A 23,414-nucleotide genomic window follows, 5' to 3' on the forward strand; every position below is an offset into this window, starting at 1 on the left:
ACATTCTAGGATCAGCATTCCAGCAGATGTCTGGGCTCTGCCCAAGGGCCAGTGCTCACAAGATGGAAGAGGAGTAATTATTGGGTGGGGAAAACAAGGAGAGAAGGGAGCTAACATTGGTCACCAACTGTGGACTCAGCTCTGAGTACAGGGGTGCAGATGACAGAAAAACATTACGGGAGGAGGAGCCTGGAGGATGAGACTGCTATGGTTTTGGGGGAAAGTAGGTGGATTGGGGGTATTTCCCTTCTATTCAAAGTGTCTGATCCCGTGGTTGTGTCATTAAACTCTACATGGAGGAACTCACCGTGGTAGAGGAAATCACTCTTGGAGGACTGTGCTTATTTGTCTTTTTCCTTTACATTTTAAGAGACACACTCTATCCGATCTGTACAACTGCTTCTTGGACATCAGTCCAAGAAGATGGACTGCTTCTTTCATCACTAAAGCCACTTTTTGAGTCATCTTATATAGAGTTTTCCAGAATGCCATGTTCACTCTCACCTAAGTTATTTGAGATACAGCCCCTTCAACATCTGTCTTTGGAAACGTTGTGGCTTGGGTTGACATTTTGACTGTATTGCTTTTCAGAAAATCCTTAATTCATATGAATGTCATTGGAAGGCACTACCGAATGTGATGGTTTCTATTTACGGTTAATGTTAATCCATTGACCATACAGTAGTTTAAATTTCTGGCACAGATTCCTTTTGCATGGTGTTATAGCTCATTCCTGGGCTGCTATAATTGTGTAATTTATTAATGTGAAAAGTAGACTTTGAAATGTATTAGTCCAGAGCTAATATGGAGTGCAGCAAGGGAATTTAGTGTGCTTAGAGAAGAGCTGTTTCCATGGAAACTAATTCCTTTGAGTGAAGTCCTGTGACCAGGTGATGCAGCCTGGGTCCCAGGCTCAGCTCTGACATGAATCTCCAGGTTCCATGAGCAAGTCCCAAAAGCTTTGGGACTTAACCTTCTCATCTGTGACCTGGAGAAGTCAGACGAGTTCAGTGTTTACTAGACTAGATTTTGGAATATTAGTGACCAGTAATATATTTATTTCAAGTTCTAGTTTTGGAATACTTTTGGATTCACAGAGAGGCTGTGAAGATAGTACAGAGAGTTCCTGTATAACTTTACTCAGTTTTCTCTAATGTTAATCCATTATATAGCCATATCACATTTGTTAAAACTAAGAAATTAATGTAGGTGTAATTCTATGCACGAAGCTGCAGACCTTATTTGGATTTCCCTAATTTTTTCACTAATATCCTTATTCTGTTCCAAGTATCCTATCCAGGCCACTACATTGCATTTAGTTGTCATGTCTCCTTAAAATCCTCTAATCTGTGACCATTTCTCAGCTTATCATGTCTTGTGAGCTTTAAAGAATGCTGGGCAGGTGTATGTCTCAACTAGAAATATTTTTAAAAAGAAAAACAAAATTGGAAGATTAGTCTAGGATTGGAAAAATTACACAAGGTGTATGAATGAGGTCTCTGTATTGCTAGTGACAGAAAACTCACCCTGAATTGTCCTCTCAAACAGGGAATTTATTGGTTCATGTAAATAAAAAGGCCAAGGGCATATATGGCTTCAGAATGAAATTCATATCCAATTTTACCTGTCTCTTGGCTTGGTTCTTCTCTCTTCTGAATATTCGGGTCATTCTAAGCTATGCACTCACCACATAGTTACAAAATGGCTTCCAGCAGTGCACATGGCTATATCCATCCAGCGTGTGTGTGTTGGGGGGGGGGCGGTAGGGGACTCATGTCTGTTCCACGTTCACAACTAAGCTCTCAATGGCTCTGATTCCACCATTTGTCCATCCTTGAACCAGTGTGAAAAGATAATCACTTTTCTGCTTCTGATGTGATGCTGTGTTGCCCAGAGTTGTGGCCACCATATTGTGACCATTGAAGGGAGCAGGCTGACAGCTTGAGGAGACACAAGAACCTTAAAGATGGATAAGAACCTGGGTTCTGGGTGATGTCATTTAGTTGTAGAACTCATCAGCCATGGGTCTGGGTTGGTTATATGAAATAATAAACTCCCTTGCTGCTTAAGCTTTTGTTAGTTGAGTTTCATTTTACTTGCAACACAAAGGATCCCAAATGTTACAATGATATTGCAGGTTTCCTGATATTACCTGGATACAGATTTGCTAGTTGGGCTTTTCTATTCGACAGCACAATACGGACAAGCCTAAAATTTTCTGACTTGTAGTTTTCATTAGAATTATTGTTGAAAACCCCAGCTTCACCTAGGCATTTTGGCAAAAAAGGATGTGATACTCATCAGTTCGCATAATATAGAGCATTTGAGTAATAGTTCCAATGTTTCCGGTTGCTTCTTCCCATGAAGGCTAGAAGCAAACCATGGGGACAGGGCAGGGAGGTGGCTGGAAGGGGTCTGCAGGGTGCATCTCACTCAGAGCATATCCAGTACAGAGGCTTCTGCTCATCCAGTGGGCACAGCCTGGAGTTGGTCAGAAAGGGACACCTTGCCGGGAGAACACTTTCTCATGGCAAACATTTGGGCACTGGGCTGGGATGATCTCCTGTAAGGCCTTTTTAACTCAGGCTAGCGCTGTGTGACGGAAAGGTGTGGAGACCACCATGCCCATGGGGGGGGGGAGGGGGGCGGTCTCTCGGTGTAAGAATCCCTGAAGTACTGAGCACCTGAATAATAAAAGTGTTTTTTTTTTTTTACTTTTTTAAAATGTTTATTTATATTTGAGTGAGACCAAGTGTGAGTGGGGGAGGGGCAGAGAGATGGAGACAGAATCTGAAGGAGGCTCCAGGCTCTGAGCTGTCAGCACAGAGCCCGACTCGGGGATCGAACTCACAAGTTATGAGGTAATGACCTGAGCCGAAATCGGATGTTCAATCGACTGAGCCACCCATACGCCCTAATAAAGGTTTTTAATAAAGATTTTTATAAAAGGATAAAAGATTTTTTAAAATAAAAGGATAAAAATGATTTTTAAAAAGGTTTTTTAAAAAAATCACTGAAACTTAAAAAAAAAGAAGAGTGTGATTATTACAGAAAACACCAGCCCATGGTTTCCCATTGAAGAGTGTTCTCAAGGGCTAAAGGAATGATAATTTGGAAATGCATTGGGTTCTCCCATCGTTATGCCCTACACACTCGTTTTTTTAAAATAGAACTTGTAATTACTTTTATGTACACAAAACTCAACAGCAGCCAGTTAGCCCACTTTGGTGGCCAGTTCTTTAGCCTTTGCCTTTGCCTTTGGCAATGTGAGCCACTGGAGAGGTGGCATTGCCTCCCCAGTGATGATGGATCTCATGATATCTGTCATTGTCATTGGTCCTGATAGCTTCTACCAGCTAAGCCAGAGCTCCTTTGTCTTCCAAGTTAACCTTGTGAAGGTGATGGTGGTGCAGGTCTTCCTGTGAACCAGACGCCCCAGCCTGGCCTTCCCCTTGATGATGCAGTAGGGAACCCCATCTTATGACACAGGGCAGCCAGGAAGGCAACCCCAGCTCAATGGGATCCACAGCATGTGCAATCACTACCAGCTGTGCCTTCTTGTCCGCTAAGTTGGTAACAGTATTAACCCCAGCTTGAAGGACAGGTGGCCTCTTAATGGGGACATCCCCTTTGCCAGCAACTTTCTTCTCAGCCTGGGCCAGTGATCTCTGCTTCTTCTTTTGCTTTGTCTCTGGTCAGTACTTGTGGGCCAGCTTAAGCAGTGGAGTAGCTGTTTGCCCACCCAAGGCCCGGGTGGACAGGTTAATCACGGGAGGCACTTTCACACATTTATAGAGAACAGCCCTTGCCACTGCAGTCCAGTGTAATGGGGCCATTTGACAAAGTGGGTGAGGTCCCTTTTGGGCTGGATGTCCTGTCTGATGCCAAAATTCTTGGGCTTTTTCTCAAATGGGATTGGCACCTTCTTGGCCTCCTGCTTCTTCACCACAGCAGGGACCAGGGCCACCTTCTTCCCCTTAGCTGCTTTACATTTTGGCATCTTTGATGGCTGGAATAGAGAGCTACACTCACTTCTCTTAAAGAAATATATGATGTATATGAGAGTTTTTGCTTGTCCCTCTAGCTTTTTAAAATGAAAACAGTTTTGGGGTGCCTGAGTGGCTCATTTGGTTAAGTGTCCAACTCTTGGTTTTGGCTCAGGTCATGGTCTTGCTATTCATGGTATCAAGTCCCACATTGGGCTCTATGCTGACAGTGCAGAGTCTTTGTGGGATTCTCTATCTCCCTCTCTCTCTGTTCTTCCCCTGCACCCCCTCCCCCACATGCATCTGCTCTCTTGCTCGCTCTCAAAATAAGTAAATAAAAACAGATAAAAAAATAAAATTTCTAAAAATTTTTTTTAAAATATGGGGATTAGGAGGAACTTAAGGGAGGACCATGGGGGAGGAGAAGGGGAAAAATAGTGGGGGAGAGGGAAGGATGCAAACCATGAGAAACTCTTGAATGCTGAGGACAAACTGAGGGCTGGTGGGGAGGAGGGGAAGAGGGGGTGATGGGCATGGAGGAGGGCACTTGTGGGGATGAGCACTGGGTGTTATATGGAAACCAACTTGACAATAAACTATTAAAAAAATATGGAGCACCTGGGTGCCTTAGATGGTTAAGTGTCTGACTTCAGCTCAGGTCATGATCTCTCAGCTTGTGGGTTTGAGGCCTGCATCAGGCTCTGTGCTGACAGCTCAGCCTGGAGCCTGCTTGAGATTCTGTGTTTGGCTCTCTCTCTCTGTCCCTCCCTGGTCATGCTCTGTCTCTGAAAAATGAATAAACGTTAAAACTTAAGAAACAATAAAATAAAATGGAAATAGTTTCTACTCGTTCCTTCCCTCCCACACACACTTTCTCACGGGCAGATACATACTTACATGAATACTCTCAGATATCGTGTGGATCCACATATTTTGGGCATGTACATAAAGCCATTTATAGGGGTTTAATCCATGAATCATAAACAGAAGATTCTCATTAGGAATGAGCAGTGGCCTCTTTAAGCTTGCATAGTGCTTATAGTATTTGAAGATGGAAAACTCAGCGTTTTATAGGAGGCTCATAGATTCACAGTGGACTCTGCATTTTAATAATAAAAACTCAGAAATGGTAGTAAATCCAAGAGGCAATAATAATCTGATATGATTGCAGCGCTGTATTCATGGCTTGGCATAGAGTAAGTTGTCAAAACTTTTTGCTGAGAAAAAAATGACACTCTCCCATTTTGTTTTTTTACAAATAGTTTATTGTCAAATTAGTTTCCACATAACACTCAGTGCTCATCCCCACAAGTGCCCTCCTCCATGCCCATCCCCCCTCCCCCCCACATCCATCAGTCCTCAGTTTTTGTCAGCATTCAAGAGTCTCTCATGGTTTGCCTCTCTCCCTTTCCCCCACCATTTCCGCCCTTCTTCTCCCCCTTGTTCCTCCGTCAAGTTCCTCCCAATCCTCCTATACATGCAAACATATGATATTTGTCCTTCTCTGCCTGACTTATTTCGCTCAGCATAACACCCTCAAGGTCCATCCATGTTGCTACACATGGCCAGATTTCATTGTTTCTCATTGCCATGTAGTATTCCATGGTATAGGTAAACCACATCTTTTTGATCCATTTGTCCGATGATGGACACTTAGTCTCTTTCCACGTTTTAGCTATTGTGGAGGACACTCTCCCATTTTTAATGACTGCCTAAGAGAAATAGAGGTTTTCAGGACAAAAAGTGACAAAGCAGAGCTTTTGGGAAAATCACCAACTTCAGGAAAATAGCAGGTACCCCCAAATTGTTAAGGGCTAAAGCAATTGTTAAGTTACTTGGTAAACTTCAACAGGGCTGTGGACAGCCTCAGGCAGATTGGTTATTCTTCAGTGAATGAAATGTCTTTTTTAGTGTCAAACTGGCTATGTTTCGGGAGCCCATTTTTCGGGGACTGTAGCTGTTCTCAGCAGCCCACACAAAGCCCTCAAGGGCCTGGGCACTCACTCCACTGCGGAGGCATCCACTTTCTCCTCTTTTCTCCTCTTGCTCTCAAATTAGTGTGACCAAAACCCTATCTTTATGTGGGTCAGGGCTTCCTTTTTCCTTAAAACATCTTTTTTTCACTTTAACAACAAACAAAACCACTCTTCTATTTCAGAAATTCTTTGCACTTCTTTATTTCCTGTTGGCTTATTCAGAGGCATTTTTTGCTAATGAAGTTTCAAGATGATTTCTTGAAACCGTTATGAAGTTATGTAACTCTGCTGATTTAAAACTATCTTTGCTAAATTCTTAACTGTTGAGTCTCTTTCTCTTTTCAGAGAAGAGGCTCCTTAACTAATGATGGTCTTAACATCAAAACTCAAGTGGATTTTGCACTGTATGGATCTCAGTTTCTCAGAATGTCAATCCATTAGGCATATTCCCCCTCCCTACTCTTCCCTGCACCCCCGAGTCTAAGTCCAGATTTAATAATCCTCTGTTCTGTAACAATTGTTATTACCTCCTGTTTTAATCTTGCTGATTTATACTGTTTCACCAAAACCTACCTGTGGACTCCGAGGGTCTACTATGGGCTTGTTTGGGGGGTCCTGACACATGCTGTCAAGAAAAGAACCTTGTACTGGATGTGGGGCCCAGTGCCTGATTCTGCCTTGGTTTCCCCATCTGCAAAGCAAGAAGCTTGTAGTGGATGTCTATGGTTCCTTTAGTCCCAGGACCTGATCTGCCCAATGCTTGATGCCAGCCAGACATTCTGTTTCTAAACACCTCAGAGAAGGAAATTCTAGAGTCCAGGGTTCCTTAATTTTTCAGCCCAGTAACTAAAAATTCCTTCCTTCCTTCAGAGAAATCTTTTCCCATTCAGTCAAGGCCTGCTGCTGCAGCTGCCTGGCTAAGTGGCATTTGCACACTGATCTATGTAGGAGGCTTTCCTTGTCTTTTTCATAAATACAGACTACCACAATTACTCATTTGTTTCCAGAATAAAGATTACAGGTACAAGAGCATGGTGCAAGGAAGATGGGCAGGGGCTGGGCCAGAAAACCCCTCTGTTTCTGGGAGATCTTGGCTCTCAGAATTTTGTTTCTCCATCTGTGAGGTGGGGATCTGGCCATCCTGGCCAGCGGGCTGTTTTGGGGATACGTGGAGAGGATGCACCCAAATAAATCCCCACAGAGGGTGGCTATCCTCAAGGTATGGGATTATGCTGGAGTGAAGACAGGGATGTGGCTGTGCACCGAGACCCCTCAGGAGTGGCTTTCACCCCCCACAGAATCCTTGGTGGGATGCGGTGGGTTATAAAGAAATGGAAAGAATAAAGTGGAAATAGAGCTTCGCAGAGAACCTGGCTTCCTGGGACTCAGTTGGGGGTACTGCGCAGGGAGCCGTGTATTTGGAACACTGCGGCTCCCTTCTGTGCCTTCCTCGACTCCGGCTTAAAAACAAACACAAAAACTTTCCCGAACTTTCCCATTCCTCCGTGGCCTGGCTGCGAACGCTTAAATTCCATCCCGTGTTTGTTGTCACCCGCGGGCCCGTTTCCATGGTTACCCAGATTCCAGGCCCTGGCCCAGGGCCCACCACAACCCATCCCTCAAAGTCTCCTTGGCGGAGGAGAAACATTCCTCCTCACTGCTCACTACGTCCCTCCACGGCCCTGTCGCAGCCGCGTTCCTGTGCGATGTGCATGTTCCAGCGTTCTGGGTGGTTCTGTTCAGCATCAGTTTGGGGGTAAGCGCAACATAACAATTTGCTCCATTTCTCTTTTTCCTCATTTAAGCTGAGGAATTACTTTCTTGTACCAAACATCGCACCCTTGACTCCAGATGGTTCTCATTAAAATTCCAGTTCCTTTTTTTGCAATTCCTTTTTTCCCCATTCTCCTCACACTGTTATGTCAAAAATAAACACCAGAATGAGGACTGAATGTGGGGTCTTGAGTACAGCAGCTCCAATGAATGGAATCTTTTCAGAGCCCCCTGGAGTGGCCAAGAAGGAGCCCTCAGGTCCCCTTCTTACAAATGGCTACTTCACCTTTCATGGGGCTTCATAAATATGCACTGGCGTGTGTGTTGGGGGTTGGGGGGGAGTGCCCTTGGCCATGAGCTCTGCAGGCCCCTGGAGAGCCAGCTAGGTAGGTCCCTACTCGCCAACAGGTTCTGGCCCTGACTGCCTGCCGAGGGACTGGGCAGGGGCCTGCTGTCAATCCCAGTTCATGCCCACAAAGGCCTCTGAAGTTACTCAGGACACTGGCTTCAGGAGTGAGGCACACTTGCTCTAAGAAGTCAGTGGGAAGGATTGCCAATGCTGTTTGCTGTTTTAGCAGCTGTGCAAGGCACAGGCTTTGGTCCCCACCTCTGAAAAAAATCTGCTTGCACAGAAAAAGCGTGTGTGGGTCCAAGGATGTGTATTTGATGCATTTTATTTCTAACTTTATATTATGAAAAAAGTTTTAAAACGGAAAAGTTGAATGAAGAGTGCAATGAATACCCATATCGCTTCGCCTAGGTTCAGTGCGTTACTTTTTGTCATGTTTGCTTTCTCCCTTTCTAGATAGATGATAGGTGGATAGCACACAGGTCAATTAATCAATCTCTATATTTTGCTTAGGCATTTGAGAGTTGGAAGCTTGCCCCTACAGTGTTTTATAACCTCTTAATTTATGTATTAATATATAAATTAAGAGGTCATACTATATGACATTCTAATAGAATACATTCCTACTGTAAAATATTCAGACATTCAAATAGTACAGACAGGAGGTACAAGTCCTGCCCAAGCCCCTCCTCCAGCCTCCCCCCCACCCCACAGAGTAGCTTGGTTTGTGCCCTTCCTGACCTTTGGCTATGTTTATGCGGATATATGCATGTTTAAATAGAAACACATTCTGTTATATGTATTTTTAAACGTAAATGAGATCATACTATACGTACTGTTTTGCCATTTATTTTTCACTTGGAAATATGTCTGGGATCTTTCCATATTAGTGCTTGGAGCTCGGCCTCATTCTTTAACTGCTGCAGAGCATTCCAAAGAATGGCTGTACAATAATTTTCTTAACTGTTCCCTCTTGATGGACAATCCAGCTAGTTGTTATTATCTTTCCATTACTCACAATGATGCAGTTAATATCTGTGGAAAATGTGTTTTTGAGGACATGTAGTAGTATTTCTCTTCAGCCAATGCCTAGAGGCCTGATGCCCTCTCTGGGTTTGATATGATGCATGCATAAATGCATGCATAAATATGATTTATATTTGGGTAGATTCTGCCAAACGGCTCTTCAAATGGTTGCAACGACATACATAAGCTCTAATAGAGAGCCCCTTTCCCCTTACCCTCAGCAACACTGAATTTTATCGATGTTTTTTGTTTTGTTTTTTATTTTTGAGAGAAAGAGAGAGACAGGGTGTGAGTGGGGGAGGGGAAGAAAGAGAGGGAGACACAATCCAATGCAGGATCCAGATTCTGAGCTGTCAGCACAGAGCCCCATGTGGGGCTTGAACCCATAAACAGCAAGATCATGGCCTGAACTGAAGTTGGACGCCTAACCACCGAGCCACCCAGCCACCCCATCCATCTTTGTAATCATTCATATTCTGATCAGTGAGAAATCATTTCACTGTGACTTTAGTTTGCATTTCTTTGATTTTTTAAAATATTTTATTTATTTCTAGGAGAGAGAGAGAGAGAGAGGGACAGCATGAGCAGGGAAGGGTCAGAGAGAGAAGGAGTCACAGACTCTGAAACAGGCTCCAGGCTTTGAGCTGGCAGTCAGCACAGAGCCCGACGCGGGGCTCGAACCCACGAACCATGAGATCATGACCTAAGCGAAAGTCGGATGCTTAACCGACTAAGCCACCCAGGTGCCCCGCATTTCTTTGATTTTTAATAAGGCTGACCATTGTTTCAGAGTTTAGCAGCTACTCTGCTTAGTTTATGTAGAAAGATAAGTAGAAAGAGAGTAGGGGAGCTGCTTGATTTAAAATATGACATTGCTGCTTACGATTTGTGAGATCAGATGAAAAAGTAGGACTGACCCCCAAGCTCCAGCTCAGGACACCTGCCAGAGGAGCCTCTTCTTCTGCCATGACCAGGAAACTGGGGATTCAAGAGGCTGTGCCTCAACTGCTGACTTGATAATCTGGAAGCCTGGAGGCCTCAGACATACCTGGTGTCCAGGACCATGCTGCCTCAGCTGCACTGTGGATACCTTACATCCTATCCACAGCGCCTATGGAGCTGGAGACTACATCTAGACGGTAAGATTGCTGCTATGTTGATGCAGGGAAATAAAAAAGCAAACCAAAGAAAAATAAGCACCTCCTTTAACCCTGAGTGTCACGAGAGTCAGTCGATCTCTTGATGGTATATCTGCCCTGGCTGGTTACGTACAGAAGCTCAGCTCTAAGGGAGTCTGGGAATTGTAGGCATTATCATTTTTTAAAATGTTTTTTATTTATTTCTGAGAGAAAGACAGAGACAGCATGAGCAGGGGAGGGTCAGAGAGAGAGGGAGACACAGAATCTGAAACAGGCTCCAGGCTCTGAGCTAGCTGTCAGCACAGAGCCCAACATGGGGCTCAAACCCACCAACCGTGAGATCACGACCTGAGCCGAAGTCGGATGCTTAACTGGCTGAGCCACCCAGGTGTCCCGGCATTATCTTTTTAGGTTCCAACATGCAACAAGCTACAGGATAGTAGGCATGGAATTGAATGAATCAATATGAAATATCAGCCATAAACCTATTTCCATGTTTTTTTAAATTTTTTTTTAATGTTTTATTTATTTCTAGGAGAGAGAGAGAGAGACAGCGTGAGCAGGGGAGGGTAATAGAGAGAGGGAGTCACAGACTCTGAAACAGGCTCCAGGCTCTGTNGTTTTATATCTTTTTTTTTCTGTGAAGTGCTTAATTAAATCTATTGCCCATTTTTCATTTGGGTTATCTTTTTCTTATTAATTTATAGAAGCTTTGTAGATTATCTGGAAAAGAATCTTTTGTCTGTTATATATGTTACAACCAGCTTCTACTTTTACCTTTTTTGTTCTGTAGAAATCTTGAGTTTCTCTGTTTTTGTACTTTATGGTTCTTTGGGTTTTACTTTGGAAGGCCTCCCCTACTTCAAGTTTCCTAAAGTATTCAGCTACATTTCTCCCTAACATCTTTAACAGTTTTTTAGGTTTAATTCTTTAAACCATCTTGAATATGCGGTTTGAGGTAGGGATCAATCTTAGTTTTGTTTTTGTTTATCCAGATTGTCCCAGCCTAGTTTGTTGAATCAATTTTTTTTATCCTACATTAAATTTGGAGAAGTTTGTAAAATATAGAATGCTCTCTTAGCTTTCTTAGGTTTCTCTGATGCAGAACAAGGCAGGGTAAAACTTTAAAAAAATTAACTTGTCATCACTTCACATTTTAGTTCTTTTTAAAATAGGGGATTGGCATTTCCTGAAGCACAGATATGACAAGATCATTCCTCTAGTCAAAAACCTGGATGTGTCTCCTGTTCCTCGAGACCAAGGTCTAATCTGTTAAGAGGCTGTCTGTTCAGCAACCCCCATGGGCGTTTCCAGTATGATTTCCCTGCTTCTTCTCTAGAAGGGAGGTCATAGGATTTGATTTGTCCACAAAAACAGATTATCTTCCTCAGTACTTTCTCTGTGACAGTGTAATAATTTCTTTATGATACTTCTGTTACCTACCGGTGTTTCTCAGTGTGATCACCACTGGTATCACAGTTCTTTATTGCAATATATTTAACAGCCCTGGCCAACATACCACTAAATGCAGCAGTGTTCTCTGACATCTACTTCCCCAGCATCCCAGTCACTGTGACGGCCAAGAAAACCTCCCACCTGTTTCCAAACATACCAGCTCTACTCTCAGTGAGAAGGAAGGAGGAGAGGGAGGGAAACACTGAGATTGAGACAGAAATGACAGGATATCATTACTATAAGGCCCCTTGCCAACTCTGCCTCCCATCTCTAGATGTCTAAATCTAGCCTTTCAAAGGCTGTCTTTTCCATAAAGTGTTCCTAAATCCCCATAGCTGTAGATTATTCCTTTTCCTTTTTAAAAAATGTAATCTCTACCTAATGGGGGAGCTCAAACCCCAAGACCAAGAGTCAAATGCTTTACTGACTGAATCGACCAGACATCTTGATTATTCCTCTTCCAAGGCATTTTTTCTACATCTGTTTATCCATTCATCCACCCATCCATCCATTCACTTCTCCATCTATCCAGTAAGTATTTAGTGAGCACTTATAGTGCACCAGCCACATTGGCCACTTTCTTCGTAGATTATCACCCTTGGCATAAGTGTTTTACCTGGACTAATATGTTGTCATCTCAGGTAGACTTCCACATCTGATCCAGGTTGGCATCTCCCGGAGTGCTTTGCACAGAGTTGGCACGCTTGCAGAATGTCAGCAGAATGAAAGTTACTGAATGCTGATGCAAGTTTTAACACATACCCCAGGTTTGTATTCAAAATCAGTGAGAATATTTTTTTAAGCAATGCTATTCTGATTTTTATAATATGTACATTACTATTTTTTAAGATTACCCATAATCCGACCACTTTTTCAGCAGATAATGTAAGATATGACAGTTTCCTTCTTGGTCAGTCTGACCTCCTCCTTAGACACAATGATTGCCAATAATTGGCTTGCCTTTCTTTCCAGACTTTTAAAAACATGTTTACGCAAATTCACATACAGATATGTCCACATGCACATGTATTTTATTTAAATTAGCGTTAAGGAGTTGCATGAAACACGAATTTGAGAATCAATTAAAAATGTACAGAGTAAATAAATTATGATATCTAACTTAACTATATATAGCTTTATAACTACACAACAGATTTGAGTGCACTGTACTTATTTTACTCCCGACCTCTGTGATGTAGGCTCAGAGGCTAACACACAGGTTCCGGGTCACATAGTCAGTAAGTGATGGAGCTAGAACCTGAATCTAGATCTTAGTGACTCCTAAGTCACTGCTGTTCCTACCATGCAAAATTTTTAATTCCTGAGGACTATTTTATGAATGATTATTTACAGAATAAAATTATTCTTTGCTTGACTTCAGAGTATCAACATAGAATTGCTTTGAAATGCTTAATTGTTTTATTGTATTGAAAACCAACAAGAACTAATATTTTTCAAGTGCATACCATATGCCAGAAGTGATTCTGAGTGCTTTATTTGTGTTGGCTCATTTGGTACCTCAATAAGCCTATCATGAGAGCAGTACTGTCAACCCTATTTCCAATCCAAGAACAGGTTCACAAAGATAAATGACTTGCTTGGGAACGGGTAGCTGGTGCATGCTACACTGGGTTCCGACCCTAGATTTTTCTGCCTCCAAAGTCTATACTCGAAGCTGTTATATTTTGCAGCAGCCTGTATGTGGTTTACTTAAACATGGTATGAAGTAAGTAACTTGTGTAAAATACACAAGGTACACGCTTGCTTGACATATGTTCTACCTTAAAGGTATTTGCAGCATGAAAGAAGTCTAATGTGGAGGAAGATGTTTAGATAAGTGCTTAAAGAAGAGCCAAACAGCCAAAAGAAAGAGAGGAATAGAAACATGCACAGAGGAGTCTTGCCTGCTTGGTTGACTGAGAGGAAGCAGGGAACCAGGTGAGAGAGGCAAGTAGCAGTCCATGGGCTCTCTGACCCTGCCTGGGCCCATTTTTTCTAGTATGCAGCTGGAGCCACTGCTCCCTGTCCTCCCGGGCTGAGGACTCAGAGCACCTCATCTCCCAGAGGGCAGCCCTGGGTGAGCAGGAGCTGTGAGCAGAGGGGAAGGAGTAGCTCTCAGCATCCGCACAGCCCTGAGAGCTGAGAGCCAGAGAAACTGGAAGGAGAGCAGGGGGAAACACAAGAGTCAGGAAGATTAGACTGGAGACAAGGGCCTCCCTGTGTTAGCCCACGACTCCATCTGTCTGGGCTGAGCTGGGGGAGGCGGTGTAGGGTCCTAGCTGATGATAGGAGTTAGGGCATGCCCCCTGCAGAGAGGCAGGGATGCTGCCTCCTCTTTCTTCCTCAAGAAGTCCCTCATAGTTAGACCGTGTGCCAGTGAGAGTGAGTACCAGCCCACGTGCTTGGTGGTGGGGGCAGGCAGGCTGCTTGAGACTAAGAGGGCAGGGCAGGAAGCATGGGCAGAGATGCCAAGAGAGTGGAAGCGAGATCATGGTGTGGGTGGAGGAAAATCCCCTTTGCCCTTGGGTGGTGGCCCCCGGATAAAGGGGATCTGAGTCACCAGGGAAGGCATGGAGTAACTGGGATGGGTTTATACATCAACCACCCTCACTTCCTTTGGAGTCACTTGGTTGTTTTCAAATTCTCCACCCTTTGCCAGCTCCTGCCTCCCCTCATCATATCCAGCGTGTGTTGTGTGTATATATGGGTATACGTGTGCAACTGGCTCTAGGTAAGAATAAAATTAGCTAAAAAACAGGAAATTGTGCCTATTTTTGACCTATAAAAACAGCTTTTTCTTTTTTTAAAAAAGTTTATTTGTTTTGAGAGGGGGTGAAGGGGGAGAGAGAGAGAGAGAGAGAGAGAGAGAGAGAGAGAATCCCAAGCAGGCTCAGCACAGAGCCTGACACGGGGTTTCATCTCACAAACTGAGATCATGACCTGAATCAAAATCAAGAGTTGGCTCCTTAACCGACTGAGCCACCTAGGCGCCCCCAAAACAGCTTTTTTGTATGGTTAAACATGATAAGGTAAATTGAAATAAAAACCCAGGCAGAAACCCTTCATGAACTCATGTGTTGACCATTGTTCTCAGCTCTATAATTGTGCTCTTGTATCTTATTTCAGTCAGGGGCTGTATTATGAGACAGCTGCACTGCTATACCTAGGGCAATGGAGTGTAAGTTCATATAGTAGTTGGCTAAAAGCCAGATGAGATTTAGGCGCAGACATGCCCTGGGATGGGTGATAACCTTGCTTCACGTTCTCTCAACTGTCCACAAAACCTTTCTTGTTGTACTTCTAGTGATTCTGTATCTACCCTCTTATCCAATGGGTAGAATGGGTCAGCGTTTTGGGGGCAACAATGACAGAGGACTCAGTCAAGCTTAGGAAACAATTTCAGCAATGAGTCTATAGGTTTTCATGAGGAATGGGAACAGCTTTCATGGTGCCTGGAGGTCTGCCCCAGCTCTTCTCCCGTTGCTTCTCCTGGATGAGCCTACTTTTCTGATAGCCCAAAGGCACACAGTTGGTGTCTTGAATTCTCATTTCCAAGGTGAGGGTATTTGCTGGGTGCATTTGGTCACTGTCCAACATGGAACCCCTATAGGTAGCTGCCATAGTTTTAAGGACCATCTAAGTAATTTATGGGGCCCCGTGTTCGACACTTGTTAAGAATCTCAAACAGCCTCAGCAGGCTCTTCTGAGTGTGAGCCGTGTTGCCACATGGATTGCATGTTCATGAAGTGGGTCCTGGTTAGTCCAAGTGCAGAGACCAAGGCCACAAGATGTGAAGTCTTCTCAAGAGACCGTCCAATTGCATCCATGCCAGCCACGTCCCCCCTTCCACTACTTTCTATAGAGGCTCACTGACAGGGTGAAGCATGGCAAGAAACTGGGGAACAGATTTAACTGTGTATAAAACATGGCCAAATCAGGACAGACACCTATGGAAAAGAGTCTTTCTAGAAACTAACGTATCATTCTAGAATTATGCCTAAATTCTCCAAATAATTTAACACAGAGAGCTGGGAAATAGCTTAATGAAAGTTCCCAGGCCTGACTATATGAATATGGGTTGGGGTCGTAGGCTGGCACAATTCCTGATTCTGGCTACCTGTTTCTGTAGTCAAAGTTCTGAACTGCTGTCACCTTCCATGTGCCCTCATTTGGCTCCCCACAAAACACAAGTGAGGAGCCCACTAAGTGAGCTGCCCCATCCCAGGGTGGCTGCTCGGAATCCCGGGGATTCACACAAACCCCCACCCAGCATGTTGGGCAACCAAGACCTGCAGAACCAATTCCAAGTAAAACACCACATATATGCAGCGTCTTCAGCCTAGTTTTCCAAGACCTGCCTGAGATTCAGACTTTCTCAAAAGAATTGCGCGCCCTCTGCTGGGCAAATAGCTTTGACATTAAGCTGTCCGCTATGGTCGCCCCAAATCTGAAAATACACCTTTAGGGAATTTACCTTGTATAAAAACCAGAAACAACAGTATGACTCATAGTGATAAAGTTGAGTTATAGGAGTTATATATGGGCATGGAAGTAAGTTGAATATTTAAATGTTTCATGATTCCTGGGTCCCTAACAATTTTTTTTTTTAGTTCTTTATCTCAATTATAGAAACAAGGTAAACAGTTTTGAAGTTCTAAGTGTTCCAATAGGATTTCCTGCCCATTTCAGAGAGGAGTGATTACAGAAGAGTTCACAGGAGAGGCCACATGGTCCAAGGAGAGGACATGGGTTTGGAGATCAGCCAGCCTAGGTTGCAATCCATTTACTACTCAAGTGGGCTTCAACTTGGGACAAGTTGTTCAGTTTTGAGTTGTTGTCTCATGATCATGAGGACAATAATATTCACCTTCAAAAGTGGATGTGCAGACTAGAGATCCTATACCTGAAGTACTCAGACGTGCTCAGTTTCACTGTGGCTGTCGTTGATTGGTACTCTGTTGTTAATAAGGGGGTCTAAGTGGGCTTCAAAGGATGGACACAAATACTACCTTCCCAGGAAGGTAGAGGCTGCCTCTGGAGTCCTGTGTCTGGTTCAGAGAATTCACCCCTGGGTCATGACAGCAGTGCTCATACTGGGCACTCTATCTCTTTTGAACCTCACAACCATGACTGGCATGCTGGCTTCATGAAATATACCTCTCACTGGGCCTACCTGGGCAGTTCTCCCTCTAAGAGGTAACCATGGTCCCTCTAATACCACCTCCACCTTGCTAGCTCAAGCCACTGTCACCTCGCTCTTGAGCCAATGTTAAGCTCTTCTGTCATTCCACCTGTTCTTACCTGCCCAAATCCAGGGTAACTTCTTCCCTTTTTCTCTTTTCAAATTTTTATTTAAATTCTAGTTAACTTTTTAAAAAAAATTTTAATGTTTATTTATTTTTGAGACAGAGAGAGGCAGAGCATGAGCGGGGGAGGGGCAGAAAGAGAGGGAGACACAGAATCCTAAGCAGGCTCCAGGCTCTGAGTCGTCAGCACAGAGCCTGATGCGGGCTCGAACTCATGGACCATGAGATTATGACCTGAGCCGAAGTAGGATACTCAACCGACTGAGCCACCCAGATGCCCCTAAATTCTAGTTAGTTAACATGTAGTGCAATATCAGTTTCAGAAGTAGAATTCAGTCATCCATCACTTTCATATGACACCCAGTGCTCATAACATGTACCCTCCTGAGCACCCATCACCAATCTAGCCCACCCCCCACCACCTCCTTCTGTCATATGTCTTTAAGAGACTCTTGTGCTTTGTTTCCTTCTCTCTCCCCTCCCCAATGTTCACATTTTTTTCCTTAAATTCCACAGATGACTGAAATCATGTGGTATTTATCTTTGACTGACATATTTCTCTTAGCATAAGACACTAGCTCTATCCAGGTGGTTGCAAATGGCAAGATTTCATTCTTTTTAATCAACAAGTAGTATTCCATTGTGTGTGTGTGTGTGTGTGTGTGTGTGTGTGTGTATACCACATCTTTATCCATTCATCAGTCAATGGACATTTGGACTCTTTCCATAGTTTGGCTACTGTTAACAATGCTGCTGTGAACACCAGGGTGCACATACCCCTTTGAATCAGTATTTTTGTATCCTTTGGGTAAATACCTGATACTGCAGTTGCTGGATTGTAGGGCAGTTCTATTTTAAGTTTTTTTCAGGAACCTCCATACTGTTCTCCAGAGTGACTGCACCAATTTGCATTCCCACCAGCAGAAAGGTTCCCCTTTCTCCGCATCCTCGCCAATATCTGCTGTTTCCTGTGTTAATTTTAGCCACTCTGACAGGTGTGAGGTGGTATCTCATTGTGGTTTTGATTTGTGTTTCCCTGAGGATGAGTGTGATTGAGCATCTTTTCATGTTTGCCATCTGGATGCCTTCTTTGGAGAATTGTCTGTTCCTATCTTTAGCCCATTTCTTCACTGGATTATTTGTTTTTTGGGTGTTGAGTTTGGTAAGTTCTTTATAGATTTTGGATACTAACCTTTTATCAGATAGTGCATTTGGAAATATCTTCTCCCATTCTATCAGTTGCCTTTCAGTTTTATTGATTGTTTCCTTCTCTGTGCAGAAGATTTTTATCTTGATGAGGTCCCAGTAGTTCATTTTTGCTTTTGTTTCCCTTGCCTCCGGAGACGTGTGTAGTAAAAAGTTGCTGCGGCCGAGGTCAAAGAGGTTACTGCCTGTGTTCTCCTCTAGGGTTTTGATGGTTTTCTGTCTCACATTTGGGTCTTTCATCCATTTTGAATTAATTTTTGTATGGCATAAGAAAGTGGTTCAGGTTCATTCTTCTGCTTGTTGCTGTCCAGTTTTCCCAGCAACATGCATAAGAGAAAAGAAAGAGACTTTCTTTCTTCCATTGGATATTCTTTCCTGCTTTGTCAAAGATTAGTTGACCATATAGTTGTAGGTCCATTTCTGGATTTTCTATTCCATTCCATTGATCTATGTGTCTGTTTTTATGCCAATACCGTACTCTCTTGATGACTAAAGTTTTATAATATAGCTTGAAATCTGGAATTGTGATGCCTCCAGTTTTGGCTTTCTTTTTCAGGATTGCTTTAACTATTCAGGGTCTCTTCTGGTTCCTTACAAATGTTAGGGTTGTTTGTTCTAGCTCTGAGAAAAATGTTGGTGGTATTTTTATGGGGATCACGTTAAATGTATAGATTGCCTTGGGTAATATAGACATTTTAACAATGTTTGTTCTTCTAACCCATGAGCATGGAATGCTTTTTTATTTTTTTGTATCTTCTTCAATTTCTTTCATAATTTTTCTATAGTTTTCAGGGTACAGATCTTTTATTGCTTTGGTTAGCTTTATTCCTAGGTATCTTATTATTTTTGGTGCAATTGTAAATGGAGTCAATTCCTTAATTTCTTTTTCTTCTGATTCTTTATTGGTGTATAGAAATGCAACCAATTTCTGTACATTGATTTTATATCCTGCAACTTTGCTGAATTCCTGTATTCTAGCTGTGTTTTTAGTGGAGTCTTTTGGGTTTTTTCCATAGAGTATCATGTCATCTACAGGTAGTAGTGAAAGCTTGCTGATTTGGATGCCTCTGTGTGTGTGTGTGTGTGTGTGTGTGTGTGTGTGTGTGTGTTGTCTGATTGCTGAGGCTAAGACTTCCAGTACTGTGTCAAATAGTAATGGTGAGAGTGACCATCCCTTTCTTGTTCCTGCCTGTAGGGAAAAGGCTCTCAGTTTTTCCCTGTTGAGGATGATATCAGCTGTGGGTCTTTCATATATGGCCTTTATGATATTCAGGTACGTTCTATCTGTCCCTGCTTTGTTGAGGGTCAAACCTAGAGTAACTTCTATTTGACAAAATAAGATCTGATCGAGGCTGCTCCCCCTGCCCTCCCTGCCTTGATTATAATGCCAGTCTTACCTTTGAGCTTTATGCAATTCACTCTCCTTTCCATGGATCCTCATCCCCCCAATCCCATCTCCTTCCTACTCCTTTCCATCCTTCATATCTTGGCTCTAAACTCAAGGTGGGTACAAGAAATTGCACACTTTCTTATTTTCTTCAGGGCGAACCTTTTTGGCCTCATTCTGCTGTGCTGCAGCAGAAATCACATCTGTGGTCAGTAGAGTGTCTTTTCTTCCTTTAAAGGTCTCACAAGCATTTGGGATGTTGAATGACCTCAAAAGTGGGCGAGGCCCTCTACTCTTCAGCCCATCTGGGTCATTGCTGCTATCCTCACGGCCAATTCAGAGGGCCCCTGGAAGGAGGTGTCTCCAGTACTTGCGTCTTTTTGCCTAGGCTGGAAGACACCTCAATACCATGAGCCTCTGAAGTTCACCCCACTGGGTACAACCAGCGATTGGGGCACAGCCTTCCTCCACTACACTTGAGAGTCTCCTACTCCCCCTCTCTCCCCTGCATCCCAAACAAAGGGTAGGGGTGCTTTTGAACATACCAGTTCTCTGTTTGAAACAGGAAGCACAAAGCAACCACTTATTTGGAGTAAGAAAAATTCATAAACAACATTAATATTTGAAGTTATGTGCTATAATATTGTGAAGTTATGTGTCACGATGTCTCACCATGATTATTTAATCTAAGTCAGGTCTCCCCAGGCCAACTCTCTATACCCGGTAGTAGTTGCTACTGGGCCCCAGATCCCCTTTCCCTGGTCCCTGACTACTTGTTCCGTGTTGGGTACCGAGAGCTCACGGCAGCATGTCCTCTGGAGAGCCTTCTCACAGTGCCCTGGGGCTGGTGGGAGGGCAGGACCAATGACTGTGCACTGCACACTGAATACAAAGGCCCAGCCCCTTGGGTGCTTGGGTGGCTCTGTCAGTCCGATTTGGGCTCAGTTCATGATCTCATGGCTCATGAGTTCCCGCGTTGGACTCTGTGCTGACAGCTCAGAGCCTGGAGCTGCTTCAGATTCTGTGTCTCCCTCTCTCTCTGCCCCTCCCCCACTCACACTCTGTGTCTCTCTCTGTCTCAAAAATAAATAAACATTAAAGAAGTTAAAAAATATATTAAAAAGAAAACAAAGGCCTAGCCCCTTGCCTCAAGATGGGAAAACTCTTGGTGGCATCACATTGCGTGGAACCTGGTTGAAGTGTGAAGCTGTATCTTTTCTCAGCTTCTTCCTCTTCCCTCACAGGCCCCACCTGATACCACAACTTCAATAGATCCTCTACACAAGAAACTCTACCTCAGGGGGCACCTGGGGGGCTCAGTAGGTTGAGCATCTGACTTCGGCTCAGGTCATGATCTCACAGTTAGTGGGTTTAGGTCCCATGCCGGGCTCTGTGCTGACAGCCAGCTCAGAGCCTGGAGCCTGTTTCGGATTCTATATCTCCCTCTCTCTCTGACCCTCCCTTGCTCACACTGTCTCTCTCTCTCTCTCTCAAAAATAAAAAAATAAACCGACTAAGCCTGGGTGGCTTAGTCGGTTAAGCGTCTGACTTTCGCTTAGGTCATGATCTCCCGGTTCGTGGGTTCAAGCCCCGCGTCGGGCTCTGTGCTGACTGCCAGCTCGGAGCCTGGAGCCTATTTCAGAGTCTGTATCTCCCTCTCTCTCTGACCCTCCCCTGCTCACGCTGTCTCTTTCTCTCTCTCCTAGAAATAAATAAAAATATTAAAAAAAAAATAAAAAATTAAACATTAAAAAAATTAAAAAAAAAGAAACTCTACCTCAGGCTTTGCTTCTAGGTACCCAGCCCTTAGGCTGTCACTTACAGCATACTTTTCTCCTTTCCTAGCATATATCACAATTTAAAAGCATAGATTTGTATAACTCTTGGTTTAATGCCTGTTTCCCCCACTAAAAAAGGCAGGAGCCATACTTTTGTTCACTGCTGTATTCCCAGCACCACATGAGGTGACTTTTACAGAAGAAAGCAATGTACTGTTTTCAATTGGAAAGCCACACAAACATAGCCTCTCAGGGCTTGGTCTGCAGACTTTCCTTTTTTTTTTTTTTTTAATTTTTAATGTCTGTTTATTATTTTTGAGAGGCAGAGACAGAGCATGAGCGGTGGAGGGTCAGGCAGAGAAAGAGGGAGACACAGAATGTGAAGCAGGTTCCAGGCTCTGAGCTGTCAGCACTGGGCCCGACACGGGTCTTGACCTCACACACTGTGAGATCATGACCTGAGCCAAAGTTGGAGGCTTAATGGACTGGACCCAGGCACCCCCAGACTTTTCTGTTCAGGTGTTTTGATAACATTTGTTTGAAAAGCCAACCTACAGCAGCTGCCTATCATGTCTTGTGGCCGTCTTCGTCAGACCAGTCCTAGGTAGGCAGATTCCAGAGCCACAGGGGACTATCTGTCTGGCTCAGGATTGGTCACCTAACTCCATGCGATGACCTGTAGTTCTGGCACCACATCACAGATCAATTTGGCATGGGGGACAGTTCTCAGATGAGGGTAGAGGTCAAGCAGATAAATCAACAGCTATTTTAGAGGCATCATATTCTGATTCAATGAAAATCTAGATAGCTTCTATGTTTTACTGGCGTACCAGTATTCCCGGGAGAGGCTGGATTCCTAAGAACATCTGCTAGGTTCCTAGGTGACAGTGTCTTCAGTATCACATACCTCAACTAAAATTATAATAAAACCCTCATTTAATTAGAATCTGCGAGAACTGTGGCAGTCTAAATACTTTAAGTTTCTGGAAGTTTTTCTCTTAGTATACATTTTTTCTAAACATCGCAATTCTCTTTTCCACTGGGTTGTCTGTCTTTCATTATTGAGGGACTGGTGACTTGGGGTCTTTATTCTGAGATGAAAGACTTCTAGGCAGGACACGGATGCACAGCGAGATTAGCCTGGATGTGTTTGGATTATGGGAGAGTGGCTACAACTGTGTTTTCTGATGGAAACCATAAAATCAGCTTATTTCTGATATACTTCTTCCTAAAAGTTAGGTAAACAAAAAGACTCCATAAAAAAAGTAGAGACTTCAATTCAGTGTTTCTAGTTTTTTTTTCCTAAGGTTTATTTTTGAGAGAGAGAGACAGAATGCAGGCAGGTGAGGGGCAGAGAGAGAGGGAGACACAGAATCTGAAGCAGGCTCTAGGCTCTGAGCTGTCAGCACAGAGCCAGACATGGGACTTGAACACATGAACCATGAGATCATGACCTGAGCCGAAGTCGGATGCTTAACCAAGTGAGCCACCCAGGCACCCCCAGTGATTCTAGTTTTTGAATGAGAGATACAGAAATGCAAGCCAAGGTTTCTCCCTACAGTTCACAACCTGGGTAAGAAAACAAGAGCCACTTAACAGAAGCAAATAATTCCAGGAGATAGATGTCCATGGATGTGGTTTTCAAAATAAGAGTTCTCACAGAAATGTGTAACTCAACATGGACTTTGTGTTGTTTCTGCTGTATCTGAAAGGACTCTGGGAAAATGTGAAATCTTGTTACTGGGTAAAACTAGTGGTCCAGCTTGCCAAAGGTCCTTTCCAGTGGCACCAAATTAACTAGTAGGAAGAACAGAGGTACCTGCCAGATAACTTTTAATCTGTAAACTTTTCCCAAGCTTGAAAATGCCATGGGGAATCTTAGGAATTCCACCAATCAGTGAACAGGGTCATCTAGATACTCATTCCACCTGCACTGTGCCCTCAGAATGCCTTAGAGGGAGGCGCCAAGACAAGTTAACACTCTTCTTAGGTCTGTTTTCCTGTCTTTGCCTGTCCCTCTTGTGTTTTTAATC

General features: G+C 43.6%; 1 long non-coding RNA gene and 1 pseudogene across 1 annotated transcript; one reads left to right on the top strand and one right to left on the bottom strand.

Annotated features, from left to right (window-relative positions):
* Nucleotides 1–3,214: 3,214 nt before the first annotated feature.
* LOC144221806 (large ribosomal subunit protein eL8-like) lies at nt 3,215–4,006 on the bottom strand (annotated as a pseudogene).
* Nucleotides 4,007–7,596: 3,590 nt separating this feature from the next.
* LOC144221807 (uncharacterized) lies at nt 7,597–14,423 on the top strand. Its single transcript, XR_013332183.1, has 5 exons — nt 7,597–7,718; nt 10,085–10,249; nt 12,346–12,471; nt 13,493–13,642; nt 14,364–14,423. It is a non-coding gene; the product is annotated as an uncharacterized LOC144221807 (long non-coding RNA).
* The last annotated feature ends 8,991 nt before the right edge of the window (nt 14,424–23,414 follow it).

The sequence above is a fragment of the Crocuta crocuta genome, unplaced genomic scaffold, assembly GCF_008692635.1.
Source record: "Crocuta crocuta isolate KB4526 unplaced genomic scaffold, BGI_CrCroc_1.0 scaffold580, whole genome shotgun sequence".
In the NCBI taxonomy this organism is placed as follows: Eukaryota; Metazoa; Chordata; class Mammalia; order Carnivora; family Hyaenidae; genus Crocuta; species Crocuta crocuta.